Genomic DNA, 9,250 nt, shown 5'->3' with positions numbered 1-9,250 from the left:
TACCGCCCCGCCCCCACCCCCCCGGCCTTCATTGTCCGCCTGCACCGTGTCATTACCGATAGCTGTACGTTATGTCGATATGTTATGATATGTTATAGCAGGATTCTCTTATTCCTCCATCACTCCTGAGGTAACCGGCGGGAGCGCGCGCGGTGGCTGAGGTGAATGCGCGCTCCCGCTCCCTCACGGAGGAGCCGTGTCTCCCAGACGATATAACCGGCGCCCCCCCTCACCCCCTTATAATAATAATAACACTAGTCTTCCCCCCACCCCAATCCCCCCTATCCTGACAGAGCAGCCGGTGGCTGGGAGAGGGGGGGGCGGCCGGGACCGTTATATCGGCCGGTGAGACCTGCTGGGGGGGAGGGGGCGGTGTGTATCATTGTGTGTGTCTGTCTGTGTATCATTGTCTGTCTGTGTGTTATTGTATTCCATGCTGCGTGTGTGTCCATTTCCACATACAGCGATGGCCAACCTTTAGCACTCCCATTGGCGTGGACTACGCCTCCCATGACTGATTGGCTGAGCTTCATGGGAATCGTAGTCTCCCAGCAGACGGAGTGCCAGAGCGCAGCAGATCCCCCCCATGGATGGCTGTCTGAGTGATGATAGCTGACGGACAGCCTCAGTCAGTGAATGGCGTTGGACTTGCATGGTGGGCTTCATTATCGTGTGTCTGCAGGCTGCAGCCATGGATGTGATGGGCTCCTCTATCCGATTATCGATATATTGATTATTGGGATCCCTAATCTGCATTGCTTGCACTGCCACAGTGACGGGAGAAACGTTAATGTAGTGATACCTGCGTGTTGTGAGGGGGATTTATTCGGTTTTATTATGTCTGTAACTATTGTCATATGCCTTTTACATGCAGCAGCCATCCCTTTTTGTGTTGAATTGCAGGAGATGCCTGAATGGATAAGGATGGGCGAGGAAAGAAAAGTTACTAGCCAATATGGAGAAATACGTGCCATATATTTTGATAGTGGAAAGGGATTCTTCGACGTTTTACATATTGGTGGAAATGTTCAGCTATTGCTATACAAGTAGACGTATGCTTGTGTGTGTTTATGTAACGTGTACATTTATGGTATATGCAGATCTGGTGGTGTTACTAGCCAAGAAGGGAAGAGTTAATAGCTAAGAAAGGAAAAGTTACTAGCCAACGTAGAGAAGTGGGTTTGCGATTTGATCGTGTAATTAGATGCTTTTATGTTTTACAAGCTTGTAGTGGAAATATTCAGCTGTAAGTAGATGTGTGCGTGTGTTCTTGTCTGTGCATGTAATAAAGGCATTATATTATCTGTGACAATATTACTAAGTTACTAGCCTACAAGTTTATGAAAAAGCATAATCTTTATTCCAGCTGCTAGTTTTTCCTACTAGATACAAATTAACAAGGCAAGATTCCATTGTGTATATGTATACACATACATACTACACAGAAAATATATATAGAAACTGCTTTATGCTTGGCTGTATTCAATTTGCACATAAAACGTAGGATATATGTAATGTCAAAAAGCTGGTTTGTCAATTTGTGTTTTTTCTAAAACACCAAATGTGTTTATTATAGCTATACCCTGGCATTTAAATTGTTAATGAAACACACCAGCTAATGTTTTTACTCGATGATGCCAGTATTTTTTTGAGCTGTGTAGTTTACTCACTTAATTCATTTTCTTTTCTTGTAATGAATACAATATACCATTTGCATTGATTGAGGTTCCTGAGTTTGAGAGATTAAATGTCAGAGGAATTTAAATGATCACCGGTTTCCACTCTGCTTTTTGTAATTCATTTTCTGCAAATGTTCTCCTGGTACAGATAAAATGTGCCGGCTTACAAGCACTGACTCTGAATGCTTCAACAAAGAAAGTTGCATTGCAAAGTCTGCTTCACGTTTTGTACTGTGGTTTTCTCACCTTCTGCAATTAAAATGCATGTTACCCAAACTTTTTTTTTCTTCTTTTGGTTGACTGCCTATGTTTTAACATGGGAAACACAAACCGAATTCTCTGTTATATGGTCTTTTTATATGTCTCTAAACTTGAATTGCAGATCTTTACATTCCTTTCATCTGTAGTTTTGTTTCACATTGATCAATTTTGTAATGTCGCTGTTTTGTTTATGTGAGTGATGAAGTTTGAGTAATCATCAGTGATAGCTACTTTGGCAACTGTTCTATTTTTATTTTTATTTTAGTTTCACCAGCAAGTGAATGTATTGCAATTGACTGTTTGGATAATGCAACTTTTGTGACTTTGTTTTTGTTTGTTGAAAAACACAGGAAATGGGTACTTTTTTGTGATCTATATATAACATTTTAAAAAGTTTCCCTTATGCCACCACCCCTCTCCCCCAAGTGCCACAAGCTAATCTATTTCATGCCAAGTAAATCTGTGTCAACAATTCGTTCAACAAGTACCCTACTGGCAGTACTTATCAAAAATAACTGCCAAATACCCTATCGGATAGGAAACCTTCAGCACTCCAGATGTTGGCAAAGCATGTGAGGTGTAGTCCAAAACATCTGGAGGTGCCTATACCTGCGGCATATTGTCTACTTACTAAACAGGTTAAGAAACTTGTACCATAGTGCACATAAATGTTTATGTAGTCTTGCAGAATAGTCTAACATTTCAAAATATTCATGAACAGCATACCTTTGACTAAAGTAGTTATCTGCTAAAAGTGTCTCAATCTTTAAGTTTCCACACACATTGTCTGTATGCTGGGAAAACCTTTTTACAACAAACTGGTTTGGTTTTGTTTTATGCTGTAGGTTCTGTACAAAAAGCCATCATTTCCTGTGATATTACACCAAATGCAGAATTGTTTTATTCATTTATATTTGCATAGGTCATAACCCCTTGCTGAACTACCTTTTTTTTTTTTTTTTTTTTTTTTTCTCCTCCTTGAAGCCTGAGGGCATTGGATGAGCTCACCCAGAATGAAAGAGGACTGGTTTGACTTGAATTTAAACCTGATAGTTTCCAGGGGCAGCTACCTTTTGAGTTTGTCCAAGAGGAAGATTTAAGCCCTATTTTCTGCTTTGGCTGCGGTGATTATTGCTAGTGCAGGATTCACGCTGTGCCAGGAAGAATGATCCAGAGGGACTAAGCAGGTGCTCGGATTGTAACCTGTGTTTTTCCATTTGTATATTGCCTGTCATTTTTGTGTGCTTTCTGCTGTTACTTATTGCAGAGCAAGCATTGGTACATCCAATTCTATGCATTATCTAAAGAGAGATTACTGTTCTGTAGTACATTTGTGCTGAGATATGTACAAGCAATGCATGGCAGAACAATTTCTTACAGGTGCTTCTTTCTGCAGCAGGGTTAACCCCTTTGTGTACAGAATAGGGCTGAGACATTTGGCTTTCGCTTTAGTAGTATATTGCCAGCTCCTCTGGCGTTGAAAGCGTTAAGTAATTCATAAAGTAGTCTTGTGGTTGGTGTCTGTTTCTGTTGTAATATTATTCTTATCAGTATTGGTTTTGGAACAGGATCCTAGTGGAAAGCCTGCTTTCTGTGTGGTTTGAGTGCTTTGAAAACCGTGCAGGTTTAAAACTGTTTGATTTAACCCTCTGCCTCCAGTTCTCCTACAGTTCAGCATTTGAAATAGTTGTACCACAGTGGAAATGTTTTACATGGTTTTCTTTGAACTGACAGGTACTTTAGTAAATTGTCTAAGCTGACTTTTGCAAAAGTTGACTCAACCAGTTTTTTTAGATAGCACTTTAAGGACAAAGGCAGATGACATTCTAACGCGTATTTTTATTTTTCTTCTATACCTTTCCAAACTATATGAGAACTCAGTTGTTTTTTCTTTTCATATTTAATCATTTAACATATTCATCATATGTAGACAGTGTTGTCCCATTTTACAATCATTTTGGTTAGAACTGCTGTGACTGATAGACATTATCCAGACTTCATGTTCTTAGTTTGAGACATATTCAGAGAACAAAAAACTATTTCTGCATAACCACTTGTCCTACTTTATGTGAAAAAGTAAAAAGTACATCAAAACAGTTTGCTATCAAAAGGTAGCAGATGTTTAAATCTATAAAGACCGTGTTTATATATTTATGTGCGTATGTGAATGGAATTGGAACATGCTATAGTGGTTATATTGCCAGCAGTGACCCGTTATGTTAGTAGTCAAACAGTTTTAGAACATTTTGACATCTTACCCCGGGTCTGCTCATTATCACTGCGCTGCCTTTGAGTGCTGCATACTCTAGTTGTTGTGATGCTAGGAGTTCTCTAGCAGTCCTTATATGTAGCAGTACAACTGTTCACAAATGTTTTAACCCCCCCAAGTTTGCTCGCCAGTGCCCTTCCCTTCCTTGCTGTCCCCATCAACATCGATTTGTTTTTGTTTAAGTTCAGCTAGAGAAATCTTGGCGTAGGTGGCAGGGGTTCCACTGATTGGCACTCTTGGCCAATAAGTAACTACTTATTTTCAAAAAAATTACCCTTTATTATGAATAGGGAGATTCAGATTGGATTAGAGTGTCAGCTGACCACTCTAAGCCAATTACCACTGGAACTCCCTGGCGGCAGTCCATGCTTGAGCGCAAGCGGGAACGCATGCCCTTTAGTGATAAGTTTAATCATTTCAGTTAATGAAGCACCAGAAACTTCATAGCACCATAATAACGTCACTTCAATGACATTATGGTGCCCTGACAGTTCCTTTAATTTAGAATTTCTTATCTCCTCCTCTCAATTGCATTCTAGAGCCTGCAGGAACCTCATGTGTGTGATAACCTTTCTATTGACAGGCAAGAGATAAAAACTTCTAAATTAACCACACAATCCTGTAAGCTCTATTTGAAAACAAAACCATTTTTTTTCAATCTCAGTCAAAGCCAGGGGAGGTGAGGCTAGGACTGCATAAACAGAAATAAAAGTGATTTAACTCCTAAATGGCAGAGAATTGAACAGTAAGATCGCAGGGACATGATCTATACACCCAAACTGCTTCATTAAAGGTACACTATCGTCACTGGAAGAACTTAGTGTATTTTTTTTGGGGTGAGTGTAATCATTCCATTCAGGCTTTTTGCAGTAAACTCTTCAGAGAAAATTCAGTGTTTACATTACAACCTAAGGATACCTCCACTGGCCACTCCTCAGATGGCTACTAGAGGTGCTTCCTGGGGCTCATTCAGTGTCTCCACCCTCTTCATGGAGTTGCTGAACTCTCCTTAGAGAGATGCATTGGTTCAATTCATCTCTGAGAAGATGCTGATTGGCCAGGGCTGTGTTTGGCTTGTGCTGGCTCTGCCCCTGATCTGCCTCCTTGACAGTTTCAGCCAATCCAATGCTTTCCTATACAAAAGCATTGTGATTGGCTTTAAACAACCCTTCTGATGATGTCAGCCGATAAGGCAGATAAGTGGCAGAGCCAGCAGCAGCAGACTGGAATAAAAGTATGATTTTACTATATTTAAGGGGACATGGGGATGTTAGTGAGGCTAGATTGTGTTTTAACATTATACGGTCAGGAATACATGGTTGTGTTCCTGACCCTATAACGCTCCTTTAAGCTAAATTTGTTTTGGTGCTTAGACAATCCCTTTAATTTTTTTCTGCTTAATATATCAGCAGTACCACGGGGTATTCCCCACAAAAAAAATTCAATCTAATTAGCATACATACCCCTCCTACTTTTGAATCGCCATTCTCATTTGCCTTTCTTTTTTTTTTTTATGTTGACTTGGACTCTTGGATGGCTTAGTTCCACACAGAGTGGTGTAGAGGAACAGGCTGGATAATGCAGTTGGTAGGGAAGACGTGTGTGGAGGCAATAACATTGCATATCATCATGTGTCCAGTTTGGCATTCTAGTTAGTCATGCAGCTGTCTGGCTGCTTTTGGCAGTTCTTTCTCTGGTAGACAAGCTGATGATTTGGCTTGGAATGCGGAGGATGGCATTTCGTTAACACAGCTGGAAGGGCAGGCCCAGGAGGAAGCAAAGCAGGACACTATTGGTCCAAGCAGCAGGTAGAACGCACACATACACAACCACGTACTACCCGTAATCGCTACTGTGCATGCCCAACCATGTTTATGGCATTGTTTTTTTTTTAAATGCTAAATGTTCCCCCACTCTGCAAAGAGGACTAAGGTACAGATTATGATTTCATCCATTAATCTTAACATTTTTCTTTTATGCTTTGTGGCTATTTATTTTGGATCACTGTCCACCAAAAGGCAAGCTGAAAAGTCTGTGAAACCTTGACAGCCTACTCATAAGGCCAATGCATCATGTAAATCTAAATTACTGGTGTGCAGAATGCAACATACATTTACCGGACTGCTGCAAGAACAAGCATTGCTAAACTTCCAGATTCTGAATTAGTTTGTTTTCTAGAACAAGAAATCCATAACTTCACTAAAGAAGTGGAAAGGGTTAGAGTGAAATAGTTTCCTCTTTATCCCGGGTTTCCTAAAACTCCAAAAAAGAGATTTAAAACCTCCAGAAGAGAGTTTCTGTCCAAACATTGTCAGATTTTGTTTGATCTACAGGAAGAATAATATGGCAAATTAAATAAATCACCCAAGGTTGACATAACCATGGTGCAGCTTCCCAATAAAGGAAGCTAGAAGTCTGCGTGAGACTATGGATAAAAAAGCTGAAACCTCCTGTAGATGTATTATTTAAGAAACCAGTATCGAAGATTCCTGTGGAAACTTTATTCTCATCAATGCAAATCTTACAGGAAGGGGATTTCATGGCAACACTGGACTTGACAGATATGCATTTGCATGTTCCTATGGCAGAGTCTAAGATTTGTCATCTTATCAAAAAAAGTGCATTAATTTCCAATTCCGAGCTTTGCCTTTTGCCCTTTCATCAGCACCAGGATATTCACAAAGATTATTGTCCCTTTTGTCAATTACTGGGACAACTGGCTGTTGATGGCATCCTGAATCTAAGACCTATAGAAGACATTTCTATATGCTGTCTGTGTACTTGAGTACCATGGATGGATCATAACATGGGAGAAATCCAAGCTGTCCTTACTAACAAAAAAATCATTTGTGGGTCTAGATATAGACTTATTAGACTGAAGACTAGATTTTAAATATTTTTTTTTTTTTTTTTTTTTTTACAAAAGAGAATTTCCTAAAATTATTCAATGTGATTCAACAACATCCAATCTGTTCAGTGAGCACACAAATGAGCTTTGTGGAACTCCTGACAATATTTATTCTGTTGGTTCAATTGGCAAAAGCTTTACAAGAAACTAAATTTGGGGATAGTGGGACAGAACAGGAGGAGGACTGGAAAATAATATGGTTCTAGAATCAACACTCAGTCCCACATGGTTTTTTTCTTGGTGTGCTCAGAAAGGCATTAAAGCTCTTTCTCCTCCATTCTGCAAGTTGTAACTTTTTTTTTAATGTAATTTTTATTTTTTTATTCTTTATTTAGATCGTGCATGAGGGTGACATTTAGACCACAACGATTGTTGCACACTGATCATAAAACATAGGATTACAAACATGTGGTGATAGATGCTAGGCACATTTTAGTTTTATAGATAGATAACTAGATACGTTCTGATCCAGGCATGCAGTATCATACAATAACATACAAAGACCTTAATAGCGACATGTCCAGAAGGCTTGTGGGGTAACGTTCCTCGTGTGGGTATGCTCAACCTATGGGAGCATACCTATGCATATTTTGTGTGTACTAGTAGTGTTCCCCGATGAGCTAACAGAGTAAACTAAGTTAACATAAAAGAACATAAGATATCTGAATACAAAGGCCCTACCAGGTATATTCATATAAGTGAGTATTCACTCCAGGTGGTATCGTTGTCTCAGTAAGCGTTACTGGCGTGTAATCGCAGTTGTAGTGCCACCATTGTTTTACTTGGAGGGCGAGGGATGCTTATATATGGTGATATTTATTACACCCGGCTACGTCAGGGTTAGGCTCGAGAAGTGTGTTAGGTTAGTGTCGGGTGGGGGGGGGAAGCAATGCGGTCAATAGACCTTCCTGCTAGAGGAGTGTGGGTAACAACAAATAACTTTAGCAGCGGAATAACTCTATCGTGGCTGCATAGCATGTGAACATTTTTAACAGTTGGATTATTAGATCCTGTACATCACAGTTCAGTGTCCGACATAGTCAGGCAGTCACAGTTTCACTCAGTGCGGCCGCGGGTCCACGTGGGACAACGGGTGTCGTTTTTTCGGGGTGCCACTTGTGTGCCGGTTTGGTTGTTCCCTGAGGTTCAGCTGCGTTTAGAGAGGCCTGAGGAAGTCCCAATGTAGGTAGTAGTGCTCTGGCTTCCTGGAGGTCATGCACTGCATGGTTGGTGTCTCCGTGTAGAATCATCAATTTGCGGGCCTGGTGCCATTTATAATTTAGGCCACGTTTCTGCAGAAGTGTCATGAACGGTCTGAGCGACCTTCTCCATGCCAAGGTGCCCCCCTGTAAGATCAGTGAAAGGATAGTTCCAACGTTTCGAATATGTAGGGGAGCAGTGTCTAACCGCTGTTAAGATAGCGGTTTTAGCTGAGAAGTGCTGGAATCGCACGATCAGGTCCCATGGGGCTGCTGCTGGTGCGGAGGCCGGTTTTGGGGCCCGGAAGAACCCATCCACTGTGATGGATTTCGCCTGTCGTGGTGATAGTAAAGCCACTAATAGGCGCCTCAGGAGGTGCGGTATCTCGACCTGTGGGGTGTTCTCCGGGATGCCCCGTACCTTGATGTTATTAGCCCGGCGTGCTTCCTCCAGTGCCGTGAAACAGCGTTCATAGTCTTCGTTCTGTTTCTGTAGGTCTTGGACCTCTGTTTGTAGGGAGGCAAGTTGGTCTGAGCAGACGTTGGAGGCAGTCTCGAGCGCTCCCATGCGGCCTGTCAGGCCGTGAATGTCATTGCGGAGTGAGGCTACGTCCGCATGTATATTTGCCTGGAGGTCCGCGAGGAGCGTTTTTAGTACCGCTGTAGTTACCGGTGAGGTCTCCGTCTTTTAGGGGGCCAGTGTTGGGCCGTGCACGGGTGGTAAGCTCACTGCTTCATCCCCCGAGGAGAGGTCATCTGAGAAGTCAGAGTAGGTTTCCGGGTAGGCGGCCAACTTAGGCCTAGCGGTCTCTCGCGTCTGCTGCAGAAGATCCGCAATATTGGGTCCCTGCCTCGGTTTATCAGGTTTGATTTTCTTGGTTTTGCGCCCCATCTCGAGGTAGTATCTCCTGTGGATCCCACAGGGAGCCCGCAG

The 9,250-nt window shown here is 41.7% G+C and overlaps 1 protein-coding gene across 1 annotated transcript in view; it reads left to right on the top strand.

The window, feature by feature from the left end:
* The first annotated feature begins 476 nt into the window (after positions 1 to 476).
* Positions 477 to 9,250, top strand: part of WNK3 (WNK lysine deficient protein kinase 3) — a 138,795-nt gene continuing 130,021 nt past the window's right edge. Inside the window, exon 1 of the mRNA XM_063433473.1 lies at positions 477 to 655. The gene's annotated coding sequence lies outside the window, so the exon portion shown is untranslated. The remainder of the gene's footprint in view (positions 656 to 9,250) is intronic.

Source organism: Pelobates fuscus, chromosome 9 (assembly GCF_036172605.1).
Source record: "Pelobates fuscus isolate aPelFus1 chromosome 9, aPelFus1.pri, whole genome shotgun sequence".
NCBI lineage: Eukaryota > Metazoa > Chordata > Amphibia > Anura > Pelobatidae > Pelobates > Pelobates fuscus.
The sequence above is the reverse complement of the archived record's forward strand: the minus strand, read 5'-3'. Positions and strand labels throughout refer to the sequence as shown.